The sequence below is a fragment of the Lissotriton vulgaris genome, chromosome 5, assembly GCF_964263255.1.
Source record: "Lissotriton vulgaris chromosome 5, aLisVul1.2, whole genome shotgun sequence".
In the NCBI taxonomy this organism is placed as follows: Eukaryota; Metazoa; Chordata; class Amphibia; order Caudata; family Salamandridae; genus Lissotriton; species Lissotriton vulgaris.
Window position 1 is genome coordinate 629,030,894 of NC_141693.1, and position 27,699 is coordinate 629,058,592.

The window sequence follows — 27,699 nt, forward strand, 5'->3', positions numbered from 1 at the left end:
AATATGCATCTGTTATTTCTGCGCCCTGATGCCCCGCTGCTGGTGTGGCCATACGCTTGCCGCTTGCTATTGTTTTTTGCCCTTGCACTGCTGTGGTCTCGTGCGCTGGGGTACCGTTTTTTTCTTTCCTGCTTTGTCACGGGAGGACGGTGGTGTTTGTGCAGTTTTTTTCCACAGGGTTGCGGTGGGGGCCTTGTGGAGCTGATTGGCCCCCGCTCTGGCTGTTTTCTCCCCCTTTTTTTCTGCTAGGGGTTCCTGTTGCCCTGATGGTGTCTGGCCTGCTGTGGTGGCGGGCGGCCCTTCTTCCCTTCTTCCTTTGGGATGTCTGCTGCTGCCTTTGGGTGCCCCGCGCTGTTTCCTTCCTGTGGGGGCTAGGTGGCAGGTGCTTCTGTGTGCCTTTGGTCGCTCTGCTGTCCTGGTGATCTCGGTGTTCAGACTGCCCTTGCTGGTGTGTCTTTACTTCTTTCTGTATTTGCGTGTCCGACCCTCCATGTGCCTATTGTCTTATGCTCATGTTGTGCCGTCTTGTCCCGGCGGGCCCCCTGCTCCTTCCTGAGACATGCATGGTTGTGCTGTTGGTGGATGCTTCTGGGTTGGTTCTGCTGGTCGCAATCCCTCTCGCACGTGTCTGGAGCCCTCTCTGTCTCTTTTCATTCCTTTTGGCCCTGGCCTTTCCACGCTCGGCCTGTTGGGTTTCGGGGGTTGGCGTCCCTGGGATGCCGTTCTTTTTTGACGGGCTGCAGGTGGGTTTTGTGGCTGTTGGTCTCGGGCACTGGGGTGCCGTGTTCCTTTCCCTGTCCCTCCCCTGTCTGTAGGTGTTCTGGGTTGGCTTTGGATGCTCGTGCACCTGCGCCCTCTGGTCTGTGTTGTTTTTTCCATGTGCCAGTGCGGGCCTTGTTATGCTGTTGGTCCCCGCTCTGGCTGTTTCGCCCCCATTTTTCTCTTCGTGGGCTGGTCCTGGTTGTGGGGGCTGGCTGCCCTGGCTTTGACGTGTTCCGGCCTCTTGATTGCCTGGGGGTGCCGTGGTTTGTGCGGGGTCCTCCTCCTTGGGGTGCATGCGTTCGGCGCTATGCTTCGTCCCCTCTTCTTTTTTTGGCTGGCCTTCCTGCTGCTTCCAGTGCCCACGCTGCTTGCTTCCTGTGGGTGCTCAGTGGGGGTTGTTCCGTGTACTCTGTTGCCCCCCCCCCGCGCGGTGGTCTGGTGGGTGCTGGTTGGCCTTGCCCTCTGCTGCTCGTCTGTTTGAGGGTGGCTTCTTTGGCTTCCTTCTCTGTGGGTGGCCTTCTCTCCTCGGTGGGCTGGCTGTGGTGGCCTTGCTCCGGTGGTGTGCCCTGGTTCTTCACCTCCGCTTCCTGGCTTCTTTCAGGTTGTTCGGCTGCGCCTGGTTCCTGTCCTTGGTTGCTTGCCGGTGTCGTGCCGGGGGATCTCTCGGGTGCTTTGTCCCCTCTGCCTGCGCTTGGGTGGCTTGTGCTGCCTTGGGTGCGGCTGTTCTGTTTCAGCCCTGCCTGCTCCTGTTCTCGTCTGTTCGATGCTTGGTGCCTGTTTGTGGTGCCTGCATGGGTCTTCCTGTTGGTATGGGCTTCCCTTGCTCCCGCTTGGGGCTTCTGGTGTTGTCCGGGGGCTTTTCTGTGTGATTGGCTTGGCTGCTTCGGCGCTGGCTTCCCCGGGGCTGGCCTTTGGCTGTCTGCCCCTCCTGTTTCTGCCGGGGTGCCTGCCTGGTTTATTCCGGGCTGGGGCCTCCGGGCTGCTGCCGGTTCCTGTCTTGCCTCCTGTTCACCGGGTTGATGTGCTGTCCCCGTGCTCCGCTGTCTGCTCTGTGTTGGGCTTGGTCGGGCCGGGTTGGTCCCTGCCTGGCCTTCTGGGGCTGCTGGGGGCTGTTGACTTCCGGGTCAATCTCCTGTTTGGGGGTGTTTGCTCCCTGGGTTGTTCGGGTCTCGTCTGGTTCCCTTGGTGGGTGCCTGGCTGTGGTTTCTGCTGCTGCTGCCCGCTCCTGCTTTTGGTGCTCCTTTTTGGGCTCTGCTTCCCTGCTGGTGTCCCTTTGGGCCCTGGCGGGGAGTTCTGTGTTGGGGCCGCTTCCTGGTGGTTCCTTCTGGGCCTTCTCCTGCTGTTGGTTCTCTTCCCGGGCTTGTTTCCCGGTGTTGTGGGCCTGTGTGGGGTTCTGTGGCTTCAGTTCTGCCGGCTTCTTGCTGGCTGTGTGTGGGGCTTCAGGCCTTCTGGGTTTTCGGGCTGTGATGCCCTTTTTGGCCTGCTCTGGGGGTTGTTGCCGGCCTTTTCTGGGTTCTTCCTGGTTCTGTGGTCCTGGCTCGCTCCTTCCTCCCTTGCTTTCCCGGGCTTTGTTCCCAGTGTGGGTCTGTTTGGTTGCCCCTCCGTCTATGGTTGGGGTGCTGTTCTGTGGTGCTAGTGCCTCTGCGTGCCCTCCCTCCTGGCTGCGGGTTGTCTGTGGTTTCCTGCTGCTTGGTCCTCTGCTCTTCTTCTGGGGTTTGCTTGGGCCTGCTGTTCCTCCTGCGTGGTCGGGTTGCTTGGCTCTGGTCCTGGCTTCCCGGTTCTGTTGGGGTTTGTTGGCCTCTTTTTTTGTGGTTTGCTTGGCTCCTCTCCGGCTTTGCTGAGTTGGGGCCTTGTGGTTGTGGTCTGGGTGCTGTGCTCCCGGGGCTTTCTTTTTCCCGCTGCTCCTGCCCTTGCTGCTTGCCTGGCCTGGGTGTGGGGTTCATGTGTCTTTTGGGCGCCTTCTTTGTGCTGCCCTCAGTGCCTCGTTGGCCGGCTGATGGGGTTTCCCGGTTGCTCTGTGCTCCCCTCCTGCCTTGTGTTCCATCCCTTTGGGGTTGGGGTTTTCAGGGCTTGTGGTCGGTTTCTCTGTTCCCGTCCTGGTTGAGTTTTCTTTGTTGCTGGTTTCTGGTCTTGTTGGCCTCTCCTTGTTTGGTGGGCTTTCGGCTGGGTTCTGGGGTTCCTTCCCATCCCTGTCTTTTGGGTCGGGTTCTAGGTCCTGTTCGGCTCCTGGGTGCTTGTTGCCTACTGGGCCTCCGCGGTGGGGTTTCCTCCTCGGTTCTCTTGGGCTTGAGTCCTTTCTTTTGGGAGTTTGGCCGTGTTTCTGGCCTGTGTTCTCCTTCCTTTTTGGGCTGGGCGCTTGTGCCTGCCCTCTTTTGGCCGTTCCTTCTTTGGCTTTCTTCCGGGTTGTCTCGTCTTCCTCATGGGTCTGCCTGGCCCTGTGTGCCTTCCTGCTGGTTCTGGCCTGGGCGGTCTTCTCCGGTGGGTTGTTTTGGCTGGTCTTGGTGTCCTGGTCCTGGTCCAGGTCCCGGTTGCCGGTTTTTCGGGTTGGCGGCCTCCTTTCTTTGGAGCTCCGGTCCTTGTCCTTGCTGTCCTGTTCTGGGTTGCGGGCCGGCCTGTTCCTGCGGTCTTCCTTTCCTCCTTCTCGGTGCTCCCTTGGGTGGCTGCTTTTGTTGTGGTTTCCTGGGTGTGCTTGTGCGTGCGGAAGGCCGGGTTTTCTGCTTTGGTATTCTCCACTTGTAAGTATGAAGGTGTCGAGGACGGAGGGACCTGGGGGTAATGTCCTATTACTTACCAGTAATCTTCATTACTCCGGGTCCCGTAGTCCTCGGCACCTTCATGCGCCCCTCCCTCCCTCCCGGGCGACCGGCCTTCCTGTCTGGGCTTGTTAGTACAGGAGGTCTGCTGGGTAAGTACTGCTTATGTACTCCCGGGGGGAGGGGCAGTATTAGTGTCCCAGCATTCCTCTTGTTTTTTTCTGTCGGGAGATGGTCATTTCCACTTGTAAGTATGAAGGTGTCGAGGACTACGGGACCCGGAGTAATGAAGATTACTGGTAAGTAATAGGACATTCCACACAGTTCTTCACACAGGGCGAGTCCTACATCAACAGCCATGGACAGGTGAAGCACTCACAGGCTGAATGCAGCTACTCACACTTACACTATGTAGTACACCGCAATTGAAACAGCACTGCTGGGCCACTATATCGTGCTATTCCAGATCTATATTCTGCTACATTAAACCATGCAGTCTGGGAATTGAAATCAGGCCGTCATTCAGTGATCTCAATTGGTGCAGCAATGCAAGATGAGAGCCAGGATTGAGAGATTAAGCAGTAAACACGAGTCAAATGAGATACAAAACATATATCATTTGCAGATACCCTGGAGATCACCTTAGGAATCCACTGTTATTCCTCCTCATTGAAAAGGCTAGCATCACTAGAATTCATTGCAACAGGCACCATGCAAAGGACACTAGGAGTGGTGCATGGCATTTCTCAGCCAATCTTCAGCGAAATATTCTGCTGAGGGATGGACACTTTGCAGCGAGTTAGTGGGCAGCATATATAGCTCCCCTTGTGCACCCACAAAACCGATGCCAGTAGAACAAACTTCAATGCTTCAGCAGGATTTCCTGATATACTAGAGTCTATTAATCACTCATGTATACATGGTGGCCTCATGTAGACCGGAAAGACAGTCCTGCAACCATAAAATGAAGCATACTGTTAGTGTGCACATTCTGTGTGATGTGGACCTGTGTACACTGAAATGCAGTGTTGAGTGCCCTGAATCAAACTACAATGCCTTGATCCAGCAAAAAAAACAAAGTTAGTCATACTGTGGTGACACTTCACCTCGTACGTAGGGTGAAGACAAATCAACCCTTCCTCATCAAGATAGCAATGCATTATGTTTGTTGTAGTCAATGTAAACGTTTATTTGTTTGACAATACCTTTTGTTTGATATGCGTATCTGATTTGTTTGGGTTGGTATTCCTTCTGATGATTGTACTGCAACTATTACCTTCCTCTCCCTCAAATTGTAAAGCGCTCTGATATCCTTCGGGATCATGTTCGCGTTATATAAAACTTTATAAATAAATGCCTATATAGGAAATATAAGCAATTATAAAAATGCATTCAAATGTCATCAAATAAGCAGCATAAATAGTACATTCAACTGTTTATGTCACATTATATAAAAGTGGATTTATTCAACCTTATTGACTCACTAAACAATTCATACTTTACGAAAGACCTAGAACCTTTATCTAACAAACACATATAATCAATAAATAACAAAAATATAAAAATTGACCATAAAGAACTACATCCAATTTTACCAAATGTGTGCATTTGGTAGTGTTTACAACCAAATTAGTAATCAGAAATGAAACATTGGCTCTGATTGCCAGTATGGTTTTAAAAACTGCCAAATGCACATATTTAGTGAATACCTAGTCTGCTCGGTACAGTAAATAGCACGTGGGTTAAATAACATAGATTATGAGTTGTACTTTTTACCACTGAATCTGTTTTACTACAAATGCATAATACAGAATGTGTGCTATTTACTAGGTGTGTAAACTCCGCACCCGATATATAGCACATGCAGAAAACACCAGGAAGTGCATACTTCAATGCATTCAGCGGTCCTGGAGTGAACAACGAATCACTGGAGAGTGGAAACAGCCAGAGCAACACTCAGAAATTACTCAGGAAACTCCCAAAGCACATCAGCCACTCCTTTGAGGGAGTATGCTGGCGTTCATTTATTACCATACACAACAAACAATGGGAGGAGGGTCTGAGGGCAGGTTTAACGACCGGCCAAGTACACGCCCCAAACACAATATTATAACAACAAATTGTACCTGGGAGTCATACAGAGTAAGTCAATCAACATGGATCACAAAACCAATACTATGCAGATAACACCCGTGAGAACACCGTGCATGCTGGTTTATGCAGGCCAAGTCAAGGCTCAAGAGCATATGGAGAAAATAGTTCCCATCAGAAGCCACACTGTACCGCCCTCTTACTCATCATCTGGGTTCTCCTTACCCAGGAGACAAAACGGCCGGTCTGATGTTACTGTGACCAATGGATGTGACAAGTGGGTAGTATGTATTATTCAAAAATTAAGGTGGCTACTGAAAAAAGCAGTGTATAGTGATAAGAGTGAAAATAGTGAGGGGTTTTAATAAAGTTAGGTGAATCGGGTAGAAAAAACGAATTTTATTAGTATCTCCCAATCCCTAAGGTTCAAAAGCAAGTGCAAGTGCGGGTTTGAAATAATAACCGTACTTGATGGTGGTCAACATGTTTCTGCATCATTAGAACACATTTTCAAATGCATTCTTCAGGACCTTGTTATGTAAAACTACTGCTTTAAGTGAATAGTAATGAAAAAATATCACCTGAGAGTCCCAGGTTGTGTACTCAACCGTATACTGTTACCGCATGGTATCGCACGGTATTGGATCCAAACAGAAAGACAAACAAACAAGAAAACGAAAGAACATGAATGTATCATATTCCCGTGGTTTTTGTCAATAAAAACCACAATGTGATGGTGCCACATTCACACATACTAGGAAGTGAATTCCAATATAGACACTCACCCATATGTGATGGTTGAGAGGCTTCACCCCACCTGGCTGCGGCTCAGGTATGAGGAGCACCGCTCTAGAAGTAATTTATTTTTAAAAGAATGAGTTATTTTTTAATTTTTTAAAAACAAGGTTTACACGGAGGAAAAAACAAAGATGGTTTAGTTGCTCCATCAAATAGTACATAGATTCGTTGTAGGTGACCCCGCCTAAACTGGACCCCAGCAATCAGACTAATGGCTCAATTTAAAACTCGATGTAAATCGTGTCACCAATGTTCGGTAATGTGGAGAACAGTCCACTTAACACGTTCACGAATACATGGGGCCAGGCTTAGTTTAGTAAAGTTTAAAGGTATCTGAGACTGCATCAAAGGCTTACGCTGCTTGTCTTATGCGTTGGTATTGACGAAATTCGTCAGGCATGCAGCGTGCGCGCTAGCGTGCGGGTACTTCGCAGCCAGCTTACCTGACCGTCAGTGTCTCCTGGCAGTCATCCGAACTGTCTGGGGGGGCACCGGTGATCGCAATGGAGAACTGTTTGTACGTTCGCCTTCAGCTTGATAGAGTCACGTGATCAGATGCGGTCACGTGATACAGGGCATGCTGGGACATGTAGTTCGAGGTGCATCGTGTTGCGTTTTTTTGAAAATCGTGACAATAAACTAATCTTTATCAAAGCGCTTTGGTTTCATTTTTGTAGAAGAAGGCACATTATTAACTTAGAAGTGATTATGCAAGGGAAATAGACCATTGCTGTATGTCAGTAGCACTCATTGATCTAGAGTACGTTTAGAACATATAGAAAATCCCAAGCCTATTTGATGTTTTAATGTGTGCAATAGCAAAGTTACAGGGATGAGATTGAATGATTCTTAGTGTAAGAATCATTCAGCATGCCCTGTATCACGTGACCGCATCTGATCACGTGACTCTATCAAGCTGAAGGCGAACGTACAAACAGTTCTCCATTGCGATCACCGGTGCCCCCCCAGACAGTTCGGAAGACTGCCAGGAGACACCGACGGTCAGGTAAGCTGGCTGCGCAGTACCCGCACGCTAGCGCGCGCGCTGCATGCCTGACGAATTTCGTCAATACCAACGCATAAGACAAGCAGCGTAAGCCTTTGATGCAGTCTCAGATACCTTTAAACTTTACTTAACTAAGCCTGGCCCCATGTATTCGTGAACGTGTTAAGTGGACTGTTCTCCACATTACCGAACATTGGTGACACGATTTACATCGAGTTTTAAATTGAGCCATTAGTCTGATTGCTGGGGTCCAGTTTAGGCGGGGTCACCTACAACAAATCCATGTACTATTTGATGGAGCAACTAAACCATCCTTGTTTTTTCCTCCGTGTAAACCTTGTTTTTAAAAAATAACTCATTCTTTTAAAAATAAATTACTTCTAGAGCGGTGCTCCTCATACCTGAGCCGCAGCCAGGTGGGGTGAAGCCTCTCAACCATCACATATGGGTGAGTGTCTATATTGGAATTCACTTCCTAGTATGTGTGAATGTGGCACCATCACATTGTGGTTTTTATTGACAAAAACCACGGGAATATGATACATTCATGTTCTTTCGTTTTCTTGTTTGTTTGTCTTTCTGTTTGGATCCAATACCGTGCGATACCATGCGGTAACAGTATACGGTTGAGTACACAACCTGGGACTCTCAGGTGATATTTTTTCATTACTAATCACTTAAAGCAGTAGTTTTACATAACAAGGTCCTGAAGAATGCATTTGAAAATTTGTTCTAATGATGCAGAAACATGTTGACCACCATCAAGTACGGTTATTATTTCAAACCCGCACTTGCACTTGCTTTTTAACCTTAGGGATTGGGAGATACTAATAAAATTCGTTTTTTCTACCCGATTCACCTAATTTTATTAAAACCCCTCACTATTTTCACTCTCATCACTATACACTGCTTTTTTCAGTAGCCACCTTAATTTTTGAATAATACATACTACCCACTTGTCACATCCATCGGTCACGGTAACATCAGACCGGCCGTTTTGTCTCCTGGGTAAGGAGAACCCAGATGATGAGAAAGAGGGCGGTACAGTGTGGCTTCTGATGGGAACTATTTTCTCCATATGCTCTTGAGCCTTGACTTGGCCTGCATACACCAGCATGCACAGTGTTCTCACGGGTGTTATCTGCGTAGTATTGGTTTTGTGATCCATGTTGATTGACTTACTCTGTATGACTCCCAGGTACAATTTGTTGTTATAATGTTCATTTATTACCTACAAAGCTCCTTAAATCAAAATAAACAAATTAGAATGCCATCCTCTGATATCACTCAATCATTGCAAGCCGAAACCTGGTAAACTCTTCCATCATGTATCCCAGCAAGGTAAAGAAGTACAGGTTTGCAGATCCTGAGTAGGAACTCCTGGCAAAGGAGATGGTAAGACACAATGACTGTCTAATGTGCAACCTCATGCTGAAGATGCCACCAAAAATAAAAAAATAACATGCATGTGGAAGGAGGTAACCTATAAAATAAACACCATATCAACATATCCCAATGATGTTGAGAACATTAACAACGCATCCCAGACTTTGGAATGCTAGGTACTTAAGTGAGTAGCCAACTATAAGCATGAAAACATGGCTATTGATGTTGATTTTCCACCTCAGCTCTACTTCAAACCATGTGAAGAAAATAAGATTACCATCCTCAACATGTCTGGAGTAGAAGATATGATAGATGGTCTGGAGGTCAGAGGAATCCAAGTAAGTGAAATGAGAGTTGAAATGGAAGTACATGTGGTTGTTAAAAATTTCACTTGAGGATCATCATCATTGTGAAGAGTGACAGATGTAATTTGTTAAACATATTCACATTGATCCATGTATGTGCTGCCACAGAGGGTAACAACTCTCTACTGGTACTGCTGATGTATTGAGATTGGATTACAACAACCAAGGTTCTCCAGGTTGAGTTTTAACATTAGATCTGGGTTTGTTTGGTAATACATTTAAATTAAAAATGTTGGAATAGTCGTAAGTCATTGAAACATAACTCTTTTAGGTACCTTTTGGGAAATGTAGTTGAATATTCTTAGGTTTTATAATGGAATACAACTTTACAAAATATTAAAATCCGATTTTGGGTCTCAGATACAGGCTAAGATTGAGCCATCAGTGGCTTCCCCACTTCTATAATGTAGCCAGTGGATGAAAGAGGCAGTACTTAATTATGTATATGAATCTATGAGTATGTTGTGTGTTTTAGGGTGTTGTGTCATGGCACTAGCTCTCACCAAATAGTTAAAGCTGTTGGCAGGCAAGGCCGAAAAAGAAGCTGATCTGTCAACTGAGGAGCACCGTCATAGCAAAACCCTCACTGTTATACTTCTAAACATCTTCTATCATTTCAAGTCAGTGGGTCGTGGTAAAACTGTGCATTTTTTCTCGAATTGTAGTCACCTCCTACTATTGAAAACTAGAGGGAATGTAGGTGCAACTCTTCTGCAGTTTTTTTCTTGGGTATTCATGGTATTTAATTTGGAATTTTTGTTGCCCTTCCCCTATGCCAGTGGCCAGGCAAAGGTAATTACAAACAGAGACCCCATGATATGCTTCCCGCATTGCTGCTGATGCCAGCTATTCCAGGCTCTTCAGATGCAGCCATTAAGTAAACTAAATTCCACTCTCTTCATTCCCAATGGACACAACTGACAAGTAACATACTGTCAGGATGAGACAGAGGATTGGGCATTAAGGGGATTATTACAATGTCAGTTGAAAAGGCTCAGAACAGCAGTTAGATTTGCTGAAACTGACTATGTGGGCTTAAAATGATCTCTGGTAGCATATAATACCAACATTGTTGGTTTTTATAGGTGGTTGTGTATTTGTAGGATGGTAGCTGGGTGGCGATATGAGGTGGGTGTCTTGTCACTTTACTGAATTTGGCCATCTCATAATGGGTGTTGGGGCAGACATTGTTGTTTGTGTGGTCATAGATTATAGTCGGTGAGTCACTGTATGATGGTGACTGTGTAGATGATTGTTGATGGTTGAATTGTCATAGGTTTTGTGGTTGCTTACAATCGGAACTGTGTGGCCATTTGATGGTGGGAGCAAGGATGTATGAGGTGGATATATGGATGTACAACCCTATAATGGTAGGTGCGACATCAAATGTGTGAGGTTTTTTTTTGTAGCGGTTTTGTGAACCTATGACAGTGAGTTTGTGGTCTTATGATGGTAGATATCCGGGTATGATTTGATAGGTGTGTAATTGTCTCAGGCTTGGTGTTTGGACCTATGTTATTGCTTATGTGATGGTATATAACAATGAGTATTTAATAACAGCTGTGTGAGCGTTGGTGGTGGATATGTGGCTTTATTAATGTGGGCGTGTGGACATCTGGTGGTGTGTTTCTTGGTGTATATTGTTATTTTGTGCAGTTGTATTGGATGGTTCAGACTGCATGGGAATTTAGGGAATATGTTGAAATAGGTGAAATTTGCCCTTTTAAAAATGTTGCCAGCAGAAACAATCTGTGTCCAGATTTGCTCTACATATGGGGCCTCATTTATGAGGCTATGCGTCACTTTTATGCCGCTGGTGCGTCACTTTTTGTGACGCACCAGTGGCGTAAAAATGCGCCTTGTTGCGCCATATTTACAAAGTGACGCATCTAGGTAGATGCTTCACTTTGTAAACCCCTGCGCCATATTATACCTGCGCCAGGTATAATGTATGCAAGGGGGCGTATTGATGCAAGAAAGGGTCGTAGAAGTGACGCAGTGAAATCTATGTGATTTCACTGCGCCACTTCTAGGACACAAATGCATCAATTTCTTACGCCTGCCTCACAGCAGGCGTAAGACTGATGCAGGCCCTTTCACATTGGGCTTGCCCCATGTGAAACAATACATTGCTGGAGTTGCGTCACTTTTGTGACACATTCCAGCAATGCGCCACTTTTGCGCCATACAGATATGTCAGAAATACTGACGTATCTGTAACTCCTTGCGCAATGATGCGTCATACTGTAAATATGACGGCATCATTGGTGGTGCAGGGAGGGCGCAGTGAAAAGTGACGCATCGCTGTTTTCATGCAGCGATGCGTCATTTGAGGCCCCTGGAATTTACAAAAGACGAATTAGACAATAACTTTTAAGTATCCTTATAATGAGTGGGGATTGAAGAAATTGAATGTCTAGCTAACTTCTTACACTTACGTTGCCCCTTCCAAAGGTTTTAGTTTCGTAACTGTGAGAAACTGGATTCTTGGTTGAGGGGGTTTGAGCACTTTTCTAGCAACAGCCACAATCCTTTCCACAAACGTCACTAAATTAACCTGAGCTTAACCCTCTTGTGGCTTGAGACAAAGGCAGTCGGGCTTAACTTAGAGGCAATGTGTAACGTATTTATGTAGTAATTAAACAGTAATACAGTAATAAAGTGAGATCATTTTAAGCCCACATAGTCATCATCACAAGCCAACTCAACAGACACATAAAGTGATCTTCAGTAGTTTTTGAAGGAACAATTGATGGCTTTCTCAGCACTTGAGGGGTGCCAGGAGCCACTCTGAGAGGTACGGTTGTCCTGGTATTGTTAGATGATATGCCCATGACTGATTGTCAAACTATTTGAGAGTGGTTTCAGAAAGGATTTGAGAATAAAGAATCCAAAGGGCTTCGAAACACATATGCCAGTATTATCCAAGATAGAGCATTGTTCAACAACAACATTGCTGTGGGTCCTGTTTAGTAGCGCAGCTTGTTTTACAGCAGTGACAAGAATACAGAGTTTTAAACACATTCTGATTTGAGCCCCTGGATAATATCACAACGATTGCAGAGCAGAATTTCACAACCTGGGATTGCACCTCCGAATTTCTTGTCAGGCTTCACCTGCTGTTGACTTGTGGGAAAATATAACAAGAGACGCAACTTGCTCATGGCAATTAAAATGTGTAATTGGGTCATAGGCAAAACACATCCAAAATGGAAACATACTTCTTGTGCAAATAAAAGCTTGAACTGAAGGATCTGATTACAAGTGTGTCAGAAAATTCCTATCCCGCTTAAGCAGAGGTTGGAATGCCAAGCTGTGTGAAGTTAATGGGTGCGATACATTCCACATGTCCTGCTGATTATCAGCAAGTGAAACCCGGTGCAATTTATGGAGGGGGGAGGAGGGGGGGCTCGGTATGTTCGGTGACATGTAGATTTTGGTGTGGTAACTTGTGAACTTTGCTAATGTTGAGAACTCCCATATTTGTAACTTTGGACCAGATGTAAGGATCAGGCCGCTAAATAAGTTTTCTGTTTGTGCATAGTGCTGTGTTTCAACCAGCTCCTTTTCTTTAGCTTGGTTTCGAATGGAACCAATTCGGCACAGGTCAAAGCAGATATTTCCAAGGACTCGCAGAAATTAAACCTCATGTACACTAATAAGGACGATCCCCCTCTATAAATCTTTGCAAATGTTGTGAATGCAATGACGGAGGCCTGCGAGTAACAACCGTCCCTATATATGCAATTGTCAAATTACACCATTGATGAACCTTTACATAACAGGACAGGCAGGGGCTGCTAAGAGATGCATAATGCATTTTCAGGTTTATGCACTGGCCCAATGGATCGCTATCTGCTTCCCCATGCCTGCAGCTGCCCTTCATATAGTGAAAATTGTCCCTAATAGACCACGCACACTTTGCACTTGGATGCCAGTCTACTTTTAGAAGGGGGCAGAGAACATGCAGATGTCAGGTCTTTAAAAAAAACGTATTTCTCAGGGGCTAAAACGTCTTTATTGTGGATGAAAAGAGAAGTGAGGGCAATGTACTAGTGAACATTTCTCCTAACCATTCCATTTCAGATTGTTCAGTCAATAAACTTTCAAAGGACACCCTACAGTTACCTGGGTAGAGTCGACTAGCACAATCTACTGTAACCTCAAAAAATTAATCAATTGATCACTTTGTAGTGCAACACAGTGGTGACAGTCAGGCGCTGTAATGTCAGTGGAGAGATCTGCCTTGCATCATCACCAACAAAGGCCAAAATCGGGCACTAGTTCGCCTGAATGGCCATAAAAATGACGCATTACTAGGCGAAGGAGAGCGTTGTGAAACCAAAATATCAGGGTGGGAGTATCCCTACACTGATGTTGGCGAAGAGTTAGTCATCACCATCGAGTTCTCAAAAGAGAATCTCAGCGTCCAGTCGAGCATCTGCAGGTGTGCTCAAGAACTCCTCAATAAATACGAATGAAAAATATTAATGTGACTCACACAAATTTCATTTCCTGTTGCTATATGCACTATCGGAGTTTTTCACTGCTCCTCATTCCAGAATTCATAATAAACTGCGATAACAAATTGCCTGTAATTTCACAAGTTCTCTGCAGTGTGGACCCCAGAATCTGAAACTGGATATTAATCTTGTCACTGATTTACTTCTCAGCAAGACACCAGCTGAAGGTACATCTTTTGCCACAAAACTACATGCGATTGAACTCAGGGGCATATAAGCAACAACTTGCGAAAATTAGCGCAAACTGCGCTTAGCGTGATTTTTTTTATCGCCTCCTATCGCTGGATTTTATGGTGGAGATAACGCAGTATTACCAACGTTTATCTCCACAGCGATAAAAAATCCAGCGATAGGGGCGAATCCCATGTTTAACATGAGATTTCCAGCGATAAAATCCTATCGCTAAGGAAAATCTCGCTAATAGGCAGGTGGGGACTTAGCCATAGAATCCACCTCCCATTGACTATTATTGTTAAGTCAGGTTTTTACCAGGTGTAAAATCTTGGCGCTAATAGGGGTTAGTGCGTGTTTTTTTATTGCGTCACGGGTATTGCTAAAAGGCGATAGCTGTGGTAGCGACTGCTTTCAGTTGCTACCAGTTTGGATACGCCCACTTAGCATGTCATTAGCGATAAATGTCGCTGACATGCAAAGTGGGCCCCAAACGGGTCGCTATCGCCTCGAAGCTGTCTGCTGTTAGCGACAGCTTGCTAATTGGGTGATAAAAGCTAAAGCGTCGACAACGCCCTTGCTAATGTGCCCCTTAGTAACGTACAAAAAATTGTTCTGGGGATTAATAATTTTGTACATTTTCACTCTGTCATGTGTAATCTGCAGTATGTTCAAAGGCACATGAACAGTCGTTCCACATTGTGTTCCAGGAATCATGCATAGATACTCCGCTCTAACTTAATACATTCTGGGCCTTATTCATGAGTGTGAGAAGTTGGCCTGATATATGATGTTTCCAATTCTGGAACCACCTTGTATCAGTCCAAACAATCCCTTATGGTGTCTGGTTGTAAGTCAACCTTATAGACAAGCTATCCTAGGGGTAGCATGGACTAAGCAGCCTGAAAGGCTAAACTCAAGAGGTCGTGTTAAGCGAGCTGTTTTACCAATCACAATCCTGTAATATCAAATGAAAGGACACCACACAAGTATATATTATAAAAATATATGTATTTATTACTAGAATAATCCCCAGTACTCTTTATGAGCAAAGGGGCACAAGCGTTTAAACAAAAGCACAGTGAAACATATAAAAGTTGCACGATTATGGATGAGGGCGGGTGGCCACTCAAGCCATATATTAAGAAAGTGGTATAAGAGATACCAATCAAACAGTGGTTAGGCCTAGGGCCTAGGGAATCGCTGGGAGCAGTCGGGACTAGCAATGCTGAAGTCGGGAAAAGCCCGTGGGATTCGGGTGCAGCGCTTACAGCACACGCATGCATCAATGCAAAGTCAATGGTGCGTAAAAGTTATAAAGTTACTGTTTAAGGAGACTTCCGCTTAACCTAGAAGGATGAAACTTAAGACACATACACTAGAGGTGTGTACCAGTGTGGGAACACCGGCGTTGCTGAGTTACCTCACCCACAGGAAGCGGGTGCATAGGGTCGAAGTTGTGTCGGGTTTCGTCACGCAGGTTGTTGGTGCTTGAATGCTGAAGATGCTGCAGGCGATGTGAAGGAGAAGTGTCCGGTGTGATCCAAGGGTGGATCAGAGTTGTAGAGTACCTGAAAGCAGAGGGGACAGAGTCTGGGTCACTCAGCAGTGACCAGGGTGGAACCAGGAGGGAACCAGGCAATGTTGGGCGCAAACAGGTGGTTGTTGAGGAGCTTCTCTCCGCTGCCACGTGGGCTCTAGGGCATCGGCGACATCCAGGAGCGGGTCAGGACCTGTCCCACAAAGGTTCTTGCAGTTGGTTGCTGTCGGCTTCAAGATTGGAGTAAACAACACTTGGCAAGAGCAATCCATGCAGGACTGGAAGATTGCTTCTCACTCGGACCAGAAGGGTTAGAGCGGGTGCTCCTTTTCAGAGGAGCGGGTGCAAGTCTGGAGCAACCAGAATCACAAGTTAGATTTCACAGTTCGCCGGCACAGGGGCCACAAGCCAATGGGGAAGTGACCAAGCCAATGCGTTAAGCCAAAAGAAGCAGAAGGGCCCTACGCAGCACTCGGTAAATGTAGAGGGGTGAGCTTCAGGGCAAAAGTCGCTCAGGGCTAGTGCTTCTCAAACCTCGATGTACAGCTTCGAGTGTCACTCGTGGGTTGCACTGTCAGCGTCTCGTGGTCTTTCCAAGATGGCGGGCCCCACGCTTTCGGTCGCCACCACGGGTCTCAGCTCTGCAGGGACTGTGGATCGGGCTGTTAGAAGACAGGCAAGCTTGATCTTGTTGGTCTCTGTTGCTCGAGTTCCGGCGGGAACTGCAACGAAGCAAACCTCGAGGTGCTGGATGGTGCCTGTTTGCCCAGGGTGGTCACTCCTTGAACACAAGGGAGATTCTTCAGTCTTCTACGTCGAGTAGGACGTCGAAGGGTCCAGAGTTTCATTTCAAATGTTTCATCAGGATAATCTGAGTGCGTTGGCACTGCTCCCATTCTTATACCAATCTAGGGGGCTGAATTACCTGCTAGGTCCCCTCCTATGGGTGGGACTCAGGAAGGGGGTGGTTACACCCCTTTCCCTTTGTCCATGTCGCGCTGGAGCTGGGGCTGGTGTGCCCCAGAACCGGTATGACCGTATTATGCAAGGGGAAGCCTTGTGCTCCCCCGGCACTGTCTGGTTTCTTCAAACCTCCCTGCTACAATCCACTATCTCCTGTCTGAGGTGGTGTGACACCTCCCTGTGACAGGAAACCCTTTGTCCAGGCCTCCTTGGCTGAGTTTCGGTCAGCTGCAGGAGGTCAGACTCGTGTCTGTGGCAGAAGCATCCATTTTGTGGTGCTGAGGCTCCTTTTAAAATCAACCGCGCTTTAGCAAAGTAGCATGTCGTCTCCCTCTAGAGGGGTGGAATGCTATCCCCGTCAACAGGACTGTCGAGGGGATAGTATTCCAAATCGTATGACACCTTACATGACATGTTTTGATAAAGCCAAACCAAAGTTACCATATAACCGCGAGGATTACACAATGGTGCAAGGGTGCCGGCCTTGCAGAGATGATTATTTTTGTACAGGAAGGAAAACCTCTCTGTACAAAAATAATCACAAGAGGCTTTTCTTCTTTCTATGTGTGCTGCAGAATGCAGCACACATAGAAAAAGGAAAAACGAGGAGAAACAAAGATATTTCTCCTTGTTGCGCCTCCCTTTCGCCTCCCCTGGGGAGGCATAAGCTTTTGGCACTGCCTTAGATTTAAGATTTCTCGGACGTAAATCTGGGGCAGTGTCAAAAGGCCATGGATGTTGCTGGGAATGCCCCCAGCTACACCCATTGCACGCCTCTTTAATGCAGTACTCTGTGTTAAGGGACTGATATTTATCAGGCAGCAGTGCACCAAAAAAAGTGGCTTACTGCTGCCCGATAAATATCACGCAGGCTTTTGCGCCAGGAAACGTCACAAAAAGTGACGTTCCAATGGCGCAAGGGGCCTCATAAATGAGGCCCTCTGGGTTTTACAGTCTTCCCGACACCCCCCTCTCCCTTTACCTCGACTCAAATGCCTGTATTTGTGTTACTTTCCTCAAAGAAGGCAAAGTTTTGCCCAACCTGAAAAAGATTTCCTTGACATGCCAGGCACACAACCACCCCTCAGAGCCTTGAGAGCCTAACAGGTGAGTTTCAACGCGCTTTACAAATCCCTAATTGATTGATTGATGCTGCATTGAACTGCTCGGGGGCAGGCCTGGGATCCAAAATCAGTCATGGAATGCTGGCCTGTATAGTCATATACATAGAATACTTTTTGTTGTACACACCTGATGGAACAGAGCTGACAAAGTGCTTTGACAGGTTCTACTTCATGTCCTTCGGGGTAAGTAAGACTGTGCTTGACGCAAACACCTTTTATCCTTGTACTATGAAAGTACATTTCTAGAAGCGCTAACCCGGATATAATATTTATCCTATAACACCCCCTGCAGAGTTTGGAATAAGAAATTACTTTTTAAAGTGATCTGTAACTCTCTCCTGAGAACTTGCCCTCTACTTATTTAAGTACTATGGCTCCCCGGAAAGACCTGTATATATCTGTAATAGTGAAATCAAACTTTTCAGGCAGACAGATAAAAAGTAAAATTCTAGAACAGCAGCACTTAGATCAGTCTTTAATGGAAGCTTCACCATGGGCATGGCTCTGTGGTGCCTTGAACGGTGGTAACATCATCTCTTTAATTGCTTAGCAAAAAACATATTCTAATACTTTCATGGAATATAGCAGGAATAGATGAATGTACAATAAACCCTCTTATTTCTCAGATTTCCCCATCAAACTGCTTTCAAGAAATCTGGTCAGTAAATGCTCTAATAGTTGACTATTATAAACACATGTTTAATTGCCCAGCAGTGGCAACAAGAAGAGGCCATGTAAAGGAGGAGATATAGCTATGTTACTTTCGACAAAGTTAGATTGGACATTTCAAACAATACCCACAGAAAGTAAATGCTTTCAAGGTTTAAATATGTTATTGCCACTCATGCTACGTCCCTGTCGAAATTCTCTATAAATATTTAGGGCTCGATTACGATGTCGGTCGGAGATGCCTCCGACCGACAGTGCAATCGCATTGCGACTGCACCACCATTTCTAAATGGGAGCTTGTTCTGCAGCTGTAAACCAGCCATAGAACAAGCTCCAAATGAGAAATGGGAGATTCTGTTAATCCCTGCACTGCGTGGCAGGCACCTCAAGGTCCCTGCCACACGGTGAAGGGATTAGCAGGGTGACCCATAGGTGCACCCTCAGCCCCGAACCGGAGGCCGCAGGGCGAAGGGGGCCCTGCTATGGGCCCATAAACTCACTTTCTGACATGCTTTCCATGTCAGAAAGCCTGGCATGGAAAGCCGTCGGAAGCCGAGCATCGTAATCCCAACAGCGGAAACGCCATATAATGGGATTACGTGCCGGCCTCCAACTGGCTGTGGGTTCCTTGAGCCTATCGGAATCCAGCCGGAATGACCGGCCGGTTTCAGTTTCGACCGCCTGCATTGTAATACAGCTGTCGGAACTGAAAGCGTGATGTGGCTCGGTAAGCCTCATCGTAATAAGGTCCTTAATGTTTATGTGCCTCCAGGACAAGGCATTGATGGCATTGGAAAGGAAATTGTAAAGAAATAAAGGAGATAAGAGGTAAAGAAAAAGTCTTCTGGTGATTTTAATGCAAACATCACTAACTCCTTGCTGGAACACAATGAACAAACTGATCTAGAGCAAAGTTGGGGAATACTGGCGGCTATATTTGCAAATCAAAATATGAGTGACCTAAAGGATGGTCTCCTTCTGGAAGACTTAAGCCTCTTGGGTATGACACATTTAAATGGTTGGAGAGAATCTGACAATCCGACACATGTGACTAGACGTGTCTTTGTTTGTTCCTCCACTATTGTTAAACCATAACCTCCTTTACAATATTCCGCAAAGAAGCACATTTCTCAGTGGTAGTTACTCCATACAGTGATCATGCATTCTTCACCCTGTGCTAATATCATCCCCTGAATGTGCGAAGGACTGGTCATTGTGCCCCTATTCTGGGATGGTGGAGAGCTGCACAGGTAGAGGTTAATTATATTGGCATCCCTCCAATGTGGCTAAGTTTAATAAAATGATTACATCCTTCTGTAGCAGTTTGGAGGAACTGCAGATAAACAACTCAGGTTCTTGATGCGATGGTCTAATGGTTGAAACAATTAACTGCTTTGTGAAAAAAAAGAGGGAAAATTAGGGAAGAATTTAACCCTTTCGATGCTGATGACGAGCTCAGCTCGTCATCACCCACGGGTGTTGTGTGCTGATGACGAGCTGAGCTCGTCATGGTGCCACTAAAATGGCATTTTCCAGCACAGGGGGGGGGAAACGCCCAGCAGCCATGTGGTTAAAGACCATCTAAGAATATTACGGAAAGACAGTTATCTAATGCAATAACTTTTCAACTGCATTCGATTCTGCCATCAGACCAACTTTATGGCAGGGATACAAAGTGGTTTATTGTGCCTGTTGGTTCCATTTCACTCTTCTACCTGGAGCAAAATGCTGTTGTTGGGGTAAGTTTAAAGTCTTTCTAATTCTATCACCACACCAAATGGTTCGAAGCAGGGATACGTGTTGGCACCCCTATTGTTTTCTCTGTACCTTTCAGATTGTCCTTCCTATTTGTATGAAAAGAAAAATCCTCCAGCAAAATTGTTTCTAAAAGCTTGCTCACCCTTTTGTACATGAAAGATATACCGCCTGATTCATCATTCATATTTGCGCTCGCAAAGGGCCAGATTCTGAGAATCTGGCCCTTTGCGAGTGCGATTTTTGCATTTGGGATTCAACATCCCAAATGCAAAAATCGTTATTTGCTAATTCGCATATTTGCGAGGATTTACATTTAAGGAATCTCTATTTGAGATTCCTTAAATGTAATTCATCATCCATTTTACAATTGCGAAATCGCAATTTCGGGCCGCAATTTACCGCGAGGTCAAACCTCGTGGTAAATTGCGGAAACTCAGAAAAATGCATTTAAATGCATTTTTTCTGAGTTGCACGTTACACACACACATGTCCTTTGGACATGTGTGTGTGCAACACCTGTGTTAATTTCCATTGCAGGGGTGCTACAGGGTGTCCTTTGGACACCCCTGGCACCCTTGTACTCGCAATCTTATTTGCGATTAGCTAATTCCTAATCGCAAATGAGGAATGACTCCCCATGCATTCCTAAGGGCCTTTTGGCCCATTGGAATGCATGGGGAGTTATTCCTTATTTGCGATTAGCAATTAGCTAATCGCAAATAAGGAATCAGTGGGAATCGCAATTAATATTGCGATTCCTACATGAATACCGTTTTGCGAGTCTCAAATAGCGATTCCTTATGATTCGCTATTTGAGCCTCGCAAAACTGCCCGTTCATGAATCAGGCTGATAGTTTTAATTGATTAGACTCCCATTGGTCTTCAGGCCAGACTGAAAGGCCTGATTTACTATGCATAAAAGCATAGTAAATACAGCAAAAACTAAAATTTTAGTTTTTAGGGAGAAAATAAAAGGTCCAAAAAACAGCCTGGTATTTAGGAAATTTGAGAAGTTAAATAGATATTCATATCTTGGCAAACCCTTTTGTGAAAGTCTAGAGGATGAGGTGCATACAACAAATTTATGTAACACAGCACTTCCTCATGCAAATTCTTTGCAGATCATTTACGTTTCCATGGGTATAAGACATTTGGATCACCTAATATGAATCAATGAAACTAAAATTCCCCTTACAAGTTTCTGTGCATTAAAGCACACTTCGATTGCATCTTGGGCATTCCTAAACAAGTGTGAATGGAAAATTCTGAGAACATTTTGCTAATAAATTTCAGAACTTAGATTAGTGGGTAAATTTTTTCAATCCTGAGCATATATTATTTAATGGAGACATAAAATACTTCATGCACCAACTACTTCTCTGAGATCTCAGCTTAGAACAGATGTTGTATAATACTACAAACTATACAATTTTGGGGGCAAATTTGTCTCGATCTTTGAAATATTTTAAGTTCAATCTACATCTCTTAAAAGGGATGGTCGCCAGGGCACCTCAGACTCTTTTTAAGATCTTAATCTTTGCTTGTTAGCTGTAATTCTCTGAAATCATATAACATTAGAGGGCCAATTACGATGTCAGGTGGAAGGCCTCCTTCCAACAGTTGGAATCTCCTCCACCACGTCGGAGCCTTCCGACCAACTCGGTTGGTTTACATTTTGACTGCCCGATTACGATGTTCGCAGTCGGAATGTAAACCGCGCATTCATTCTGAATCAGTTCCGAGCCACTCGCGGAGTATTCGTAACCGTTGGAATCGCATCATACACCCCTATGGACAGCTTTTCTGCCCTAGGGATTACGATGTTGATTTCCAACAGCCTTTCCGTGACAGCCTGTCCAACACAGAATGGCTGTCAGAAGGTGACTTTGGAACATAGTTCCCTCTAAACCGCGTGCCTGAGCGGGAGCCACACTTTGATTTCTCTCCACGCAGAGACCTACAAACGCCTCGCACAACAAAGGATTCCTCTGTGTTGGACTTGGCCCTTCTGGCAGGTTCACCCCTGAACTTTTTGCTTTGGTATATGACTTGGTGTTGGTTGTTTTTAGCTTCTGCACACTTTAACACTGTGTCCCAGTCTAAAGTGCATGCGCACTCCGAGTGCATGTTGTCAGATTGGCCTGCCCTCCCATAGGAATGCATGTGGAATGTATGTGTACATGGTAGTTCCTGATGCGTGGGGAGTGCAGGGGCAAGTTTGGTATGTGCGAACTCGTGATAGTAAATGCTGCGCGATGATGTGTACGGATTTACTGTGTCCAGTGTGGACGTGCCACTTCTAGAAGTTGGCATGTCTGTGTAATAAATGTGAAGTGACTGTCTGGCTTGTGATTGGCTGGAGCTGACTGGTGTGCCTGGCTCCAGGAGTCAGGATGGATCTGCCCCAGTGGTGAGTGGAGAGATCTGCATGCTGATGGGAGGGAGGAGTGCCCCTGGGACCTGAATAGGGCTGGGACTTCCCTACACAATGCTGGCTCCGCCCCCTGTGGTGCATCTGATGTCCCTAACTTGTCCTGTGAATGGGGAGAGGGGCTGAGCACAACAGAGTGCTCCAAAACCAGCTGCGTCTGGTTTTCCCTTAACCCTGCAGCCTGAGACAAAGGATTTATGTGTATAAAAAAGGGCTGTGACCCGATGTAAAATGTTCTTACTGATCTTAACTTGAGGGGGGCCTGCTGCAGCTGCTGGACGCCAGGAGGACCGCCACTGGGGACTGCCTACCTGCCTGGAGTGTCCTGCGAGCTGGCCTCGAGCCCAGCCTTTGCCCCCCCCTGCCTTCTTAAGGACTTTTGCTGGACTTTCCCTGAACTTTGGGGACCCTAACGCTTGGGAGCGCTTTGCTTTTATTTCTTTATAGCGCTTTGTTTTCCTCCAGGGGAGCGCTTCTGCTTTTAACTGCAGCACAGAGCTGAGATCGTCCTGCAGAGGGAGTCCCCGGCATGGGGATTCCCCTGCCTTTGTGCAGTCTTGTGCCCCTGACGGGTGCCCACCCCACCAGGGACTTGGTGCTTGTTTGCGGGTGCCACCCGGCTTCCTGTGTCTCAAGCGGGTGCCTACCCCGCGTGTGATGCGACTGGCAGCTTAATTACGGTGGGGAGCCCACCCCGTCTCGCCAGCCACATCTGGGATAAACCAGGATTCCCCCGCGCATCGGTTGATTTATAATCCCTAGCAGGTGCCCACCCCGCCAGGGACTTTTGCCTTTAAACGGCAGCCTACCCCGTATTTTACCAGAGGAACCAACGCTGCCGCCCAGGGGCTTCATCGGGAGGGCCGCGCCCCATTTGGCTAGTGCGCCCCAGAGCCTGGAGGCTCATCTCCTGGTCCTCGCTGCCATTGGCTAAAGCGCCCAAGACCCTGGAGGCTTGTCTGGAGGGCCACGCAGCGATTGGCTTCCCAGCCAGCCTGCACATCGAGCCAGGGGGAGTTTCCCCGAGGTGAGGCTGCACCGCCTGGGACCCGCGGCAGAAACAGAGAGACCGGAGAGCCCCCACGGAGTCCGGGAGGCTCTCCCAAGCCCCACCACAGGAAGGAGCAGGGAAGCCCAGTGGAGACGCCGCCTCCCAGCAGCCGGTGAGTGGGGGCGTCTCGGTGGGTCCCAAGTCAGTGAGGAGCGGCCCCGGATGGCAGCGGGTTGCTCCTCTGCGAAGTGCAGCATTTTCTTAGTAATTTCGAGCCTGAGAGGCTCCAACGTCGGGGGCATTTTGTAGTCAGAGCCCACGATGCTCCATGCACATTGAGGGCATTTCAAAGGGTAGAGCGGCCCCGCTTGGCAGCGGGCCGCTCCCCCAGTGTGGTGGCATTGTTGCTTTTAGAGCCCACAAGGCTCTTGAGGGCACAGTTGTTTATTCCTAAACCCTGCAAGGCTCCCACATTGTTTTTGGGCACTGTTGTTTATTAGAGCCCAGAGGAGAGCCATGAGGCACGCTGGTGCCAGGCTCAGTTCCCCAGCAGCCCAGCACTTAGTGGGCAGCTGCATCATTTAGGCCTGTTGCGCATTCTTCTTTGGCTGCCTGCGCAGCCAGCCCAGACATTCTGGACATTGTACCTGTGAGCCCCTGAGAGGCCAAGTTGGCCTGGGGACAGTTTCATGTGTTGCGCCCTTGCTTGGGGTACATGTTTAGGCCTTATGTGATTTTTGCACAAATGTGATTACCTGCCTAATGTGATTTCTGCATAATATGCAATGCCTTTTGCCTAAACCCCTAAATGTATTTTTATACTTAGGAGCTTCTTTATCCTAGTATAGGTTCTGCTAGTGAGTTCATGGTCCCCTGCGTGATATATGCCTAAGGTGGTTAGGATTGCGTAGTGTGTACTTACCTTTTACCAGTGGTTACTGGTTGTGTGCTACATTTGTTATTTGGTGCTACAATTATTCTATGTTCTAAGTGCTATTTCTACAAAGTGCTAGTTCTAAAAGTGCTTATTCCTGACAGTGGTCCATGTGGCCCTGTCCTGTGTATATAATCCCCTGTAAATTCTGCCTGTGCCAGTTGGCACAGTGTAAAATGTGTGTTTATTATCTAATGTGTTTGGTATAATACAAAGGCTATTTTTATAAATATGGCATCAAAGAGAGGAGTAAAGGGCTATTACTACTTAATCATAAGTAGAAAGTCCAACTACAGCATGCCCTAAAAGTATAAGTTAATGCAAAAATTGCTGTGCTGTTCCTGGAGAGAGAGAGGAGGAAAAGACCAATACAGTGTATGATGCAAGTGATGTTGTTAGGGTAAAGAAGAGTTAACCCTGGGAATCCATTTGGTTGGATTTAATGCCTCACACACCCTTTCAGGTGTCATGCTTCATCATTTGGGCCTGCTCCTCGTTGGGTCGGCGGTGCAATACCCAACGGGCAACACCTCAAAGAGGGGCTCTTTGGAGGAGATCTTTTTCCAACAGCCGTATGGATGAAGTGCGGGTGTGGGGCCAGAATGGATTAGTAGACGTTAAAGAGTGAATTAAAATAAAGCTAGGGGTACCGGGAATTATTTATTCGGGTGGTCCGCTGCTCTAATTAAAAATGACTTTCTAGAGGAGAGGGCTGGAATATTATGCTTCTAGAGATCCTCCAGATTGTGCTATTGTCCGGTCAACATGTTTCTTGCTGGGTGTTATTTGAACAAGCGATTCTTCAGGACCAATTGGACTGTTTAGCTAGTGTCTAAAAAGAGGAAAACTGTCTACTCTAATTCCCTAATGTGTAGTGTGTGTACAGAAGTGTGAGTACAAAACACCAACAACTAGGAATGAAGGGAATTGGGAGGGAATTTATCCCTATATTCCCCTTCTTCTATTGAAACCTGTGTTAAGCTGTCATTACCTGTTATGAAAGAGGAAAGGCAAATCACAACAGGGTATGTAACAATCACATCAATGACTGTATTTCTTGTGTGGGTTGCATGCCAGTGTCATATTTCACTAATGTGCATTGACACCATAACAGTATTGTGCATGCGATTCTCATATGTGAAACATTCAGTGAGGGTGATGTGGAAGGAATATTGAAAACATATATACAAAGAACAATAAAATACCAAATTGGTATGGGTTGCAGCAACATATCCAAAGTCACCTAAAAAGTGTAATGGTCAGATAACAACAGTATCCAGCAGGTAAAGCTTCAGGTTAGATCTTCCACCGCAAGGCTATGTATGGGGAGGAATCTAGGTTAACTATTAAGCAGCATTAATTGGTGTGTTAGTATTGCAATGTGTGTGAAGGTCACACTGTGTTTAATTTTTCTGATTAGCCTGGACACTCCATGTCACGGAAGTGGCTATGACATACATAAGAATTCATATCAGGGAATTTGAATAAATGTACGTTTGGCATCAATAGTTAAAAGCCCTATTGAGAACTTTGTGCCAGCCGGCACTTGCATTGAGGTTCCCAGGTGGACTCGAACTGGCGTATGGCCATGGTAAAATGTGTACATCTACAATTTCTATCCACAGAATAGCCTGGTCACTCCATGTCATGAAAGTGACTGTGGCATACATTACAAAGAATTCATACCAGGGATCTGAAATAAATGTATGTGTGGCATCAATAGTTAAAGACCTCGGTGAACTAGGTACCAGCCGGTTCTTGCATTGGGGTTTCAGACGGACTAGAATTGGCGTATGGCCGCGGTAACAGGTATATATCTACATTATATATCGGCAGAGTGAAACACTCGCGAAGTCACCCGTAGCCATGTTTACTTGCTTTCGGGATTTTGGTGAGGATCAACGGCATGATTAAGGAATTAGACAAACCCACGTCCATGTGAACATCATATATTCTGGAGATTCCAGAGTTGAGTGAAGGCTAAAGGGAATCTAATGTAGGCGTTGGTAAGTTAGCTCGGAGGAGTGAAGCCGCCATAGGGTTTAAGGCTAAAAAACACATGTTGGATGTCAGGAGACCTGTTTTAACGGAGTCGCGGGTCTGTGAGTTGAGACATTAGCTGAAGGGAGCAGTAACTTGGCTTATGTTTAGGAACTTACTTGGGAGTGCCTGAGCTGCGTTGCTAGCGCCTACCCCTCGCTGCTGGATCTGGGTGGAGGCGGAAGGAGGGGTCGGGCCGATTATAAAGGTTAGAGTCTACACGTGGTTTTGAAGTTAGTGCGGCAGCCATCTTTTAGTGTCTAACCTAAACTGTGGTATCACGCTAACCGGGGGTTCATTTCCTTGCAGAGGGTTTATGGGAGTAATAACTAAGAGTAGGATCGGTAAACTCTGTAGTTAAAGTGAGACCTCGGAAGAATTATTGGTTAGAGCCGGAGTCGTGCTCTGTGCAGTAACTAGCTTAGTCACGTAATTGATGGCGGCCATCTTACAGTGAATAGCCCGGAGTTGCGTGTATAGGTAGATGGGCTGTTATGAGACCGCCCAATGTATATAGTATATCCATGTATATTCTGAGTTGTTAAACTCAATTAATCAGTGACGCCAGGTAACAATTAGGTCCCGGTGTAGAGTGACTGAGACAATCAAGGAGGGAACCTGAAGGGTCAATGTATAAATCATCTCTTTGCCAATTTGAAAAATGTAAAGTAGACCAAGACATTCATAAAGAGGACCTGAGGGGCCAATGTATAAGACATCTCATTGATAATTAACATTTAAAAATTGTAAAGTAGGCTGTGGGGAAGTAAGGAACCCATGTGGCAATGGGTTACTAGACATGTGTCTATATCAAGTATTTCTTGAATGTAATTGTCTACAGGTCGGATTTGCTCAGAGGCTGCTCCAGGGGATGTCTTCATTCAGGCCACGGCTGTCTGATGACAATCTGTGAATCCATTGTTGTTCTTTGTAAAACAGGCTCTGTTTGGATATCTTGTGGTTTGCTTCAAGTATCAACCATTGGAGGGAATCCGGGGTATGGTTCATTTCTAGAAAGTGCCTGCACATTTTGGTGTTATTTTTCTTGCACCTGAAGTTACTTCGGTGCTCCGAAAACTTGTTTTCATGTTTCAGGTTGTCATGCCAATGTAATAAAGATTACATGGGCATATGATCAGGTAAATACAGTTAGAACTGTTACAATTAGTATGACCTCTCATTTCCCACTCGAATGAGTCTGTCAGGGTAATGCTTTTATATTTTTTAGTGAAGGGGCATGCTGCGCACCCCCCACAGGGATAATGGCCTTTCAGAACTGGTAGATTCCAAAGTGTTGTTTGTCAGGTTGTTTGGATAGCCTCCTTGGGTCTAGTGTGTACCAAGATGTTTTTGATATTTTTAGACCTCTTAAAGGCAAATCTCGGTTGGTCCAA

The 27,699-nt window shown here is 46.1% G+C and overlaps 1 long non-coding RNA gene across 1 annotated transcript in view; it reads left to right on the forward strand.

Moving 5' to 3' along the window:
- LOC147711351 (uncharacterized) overlaps nucleotides 1–27,699 on the forward strand; it is a 137,015-nt gene that overhangs the window by 2,922 nt on the left and 106,394 nt on the right. Inside the window, exon 2 of the long non-coding RNA XR_015295692.1 lies at nucleotides 9,039–9,134. This is a non-coding gene — a long non-coding RNA (uncharacterized LOC147711351). The remainder of the gene's footprint in view (nucleotides 1–9,038; nucleotides 9,135–27,699) is intronic.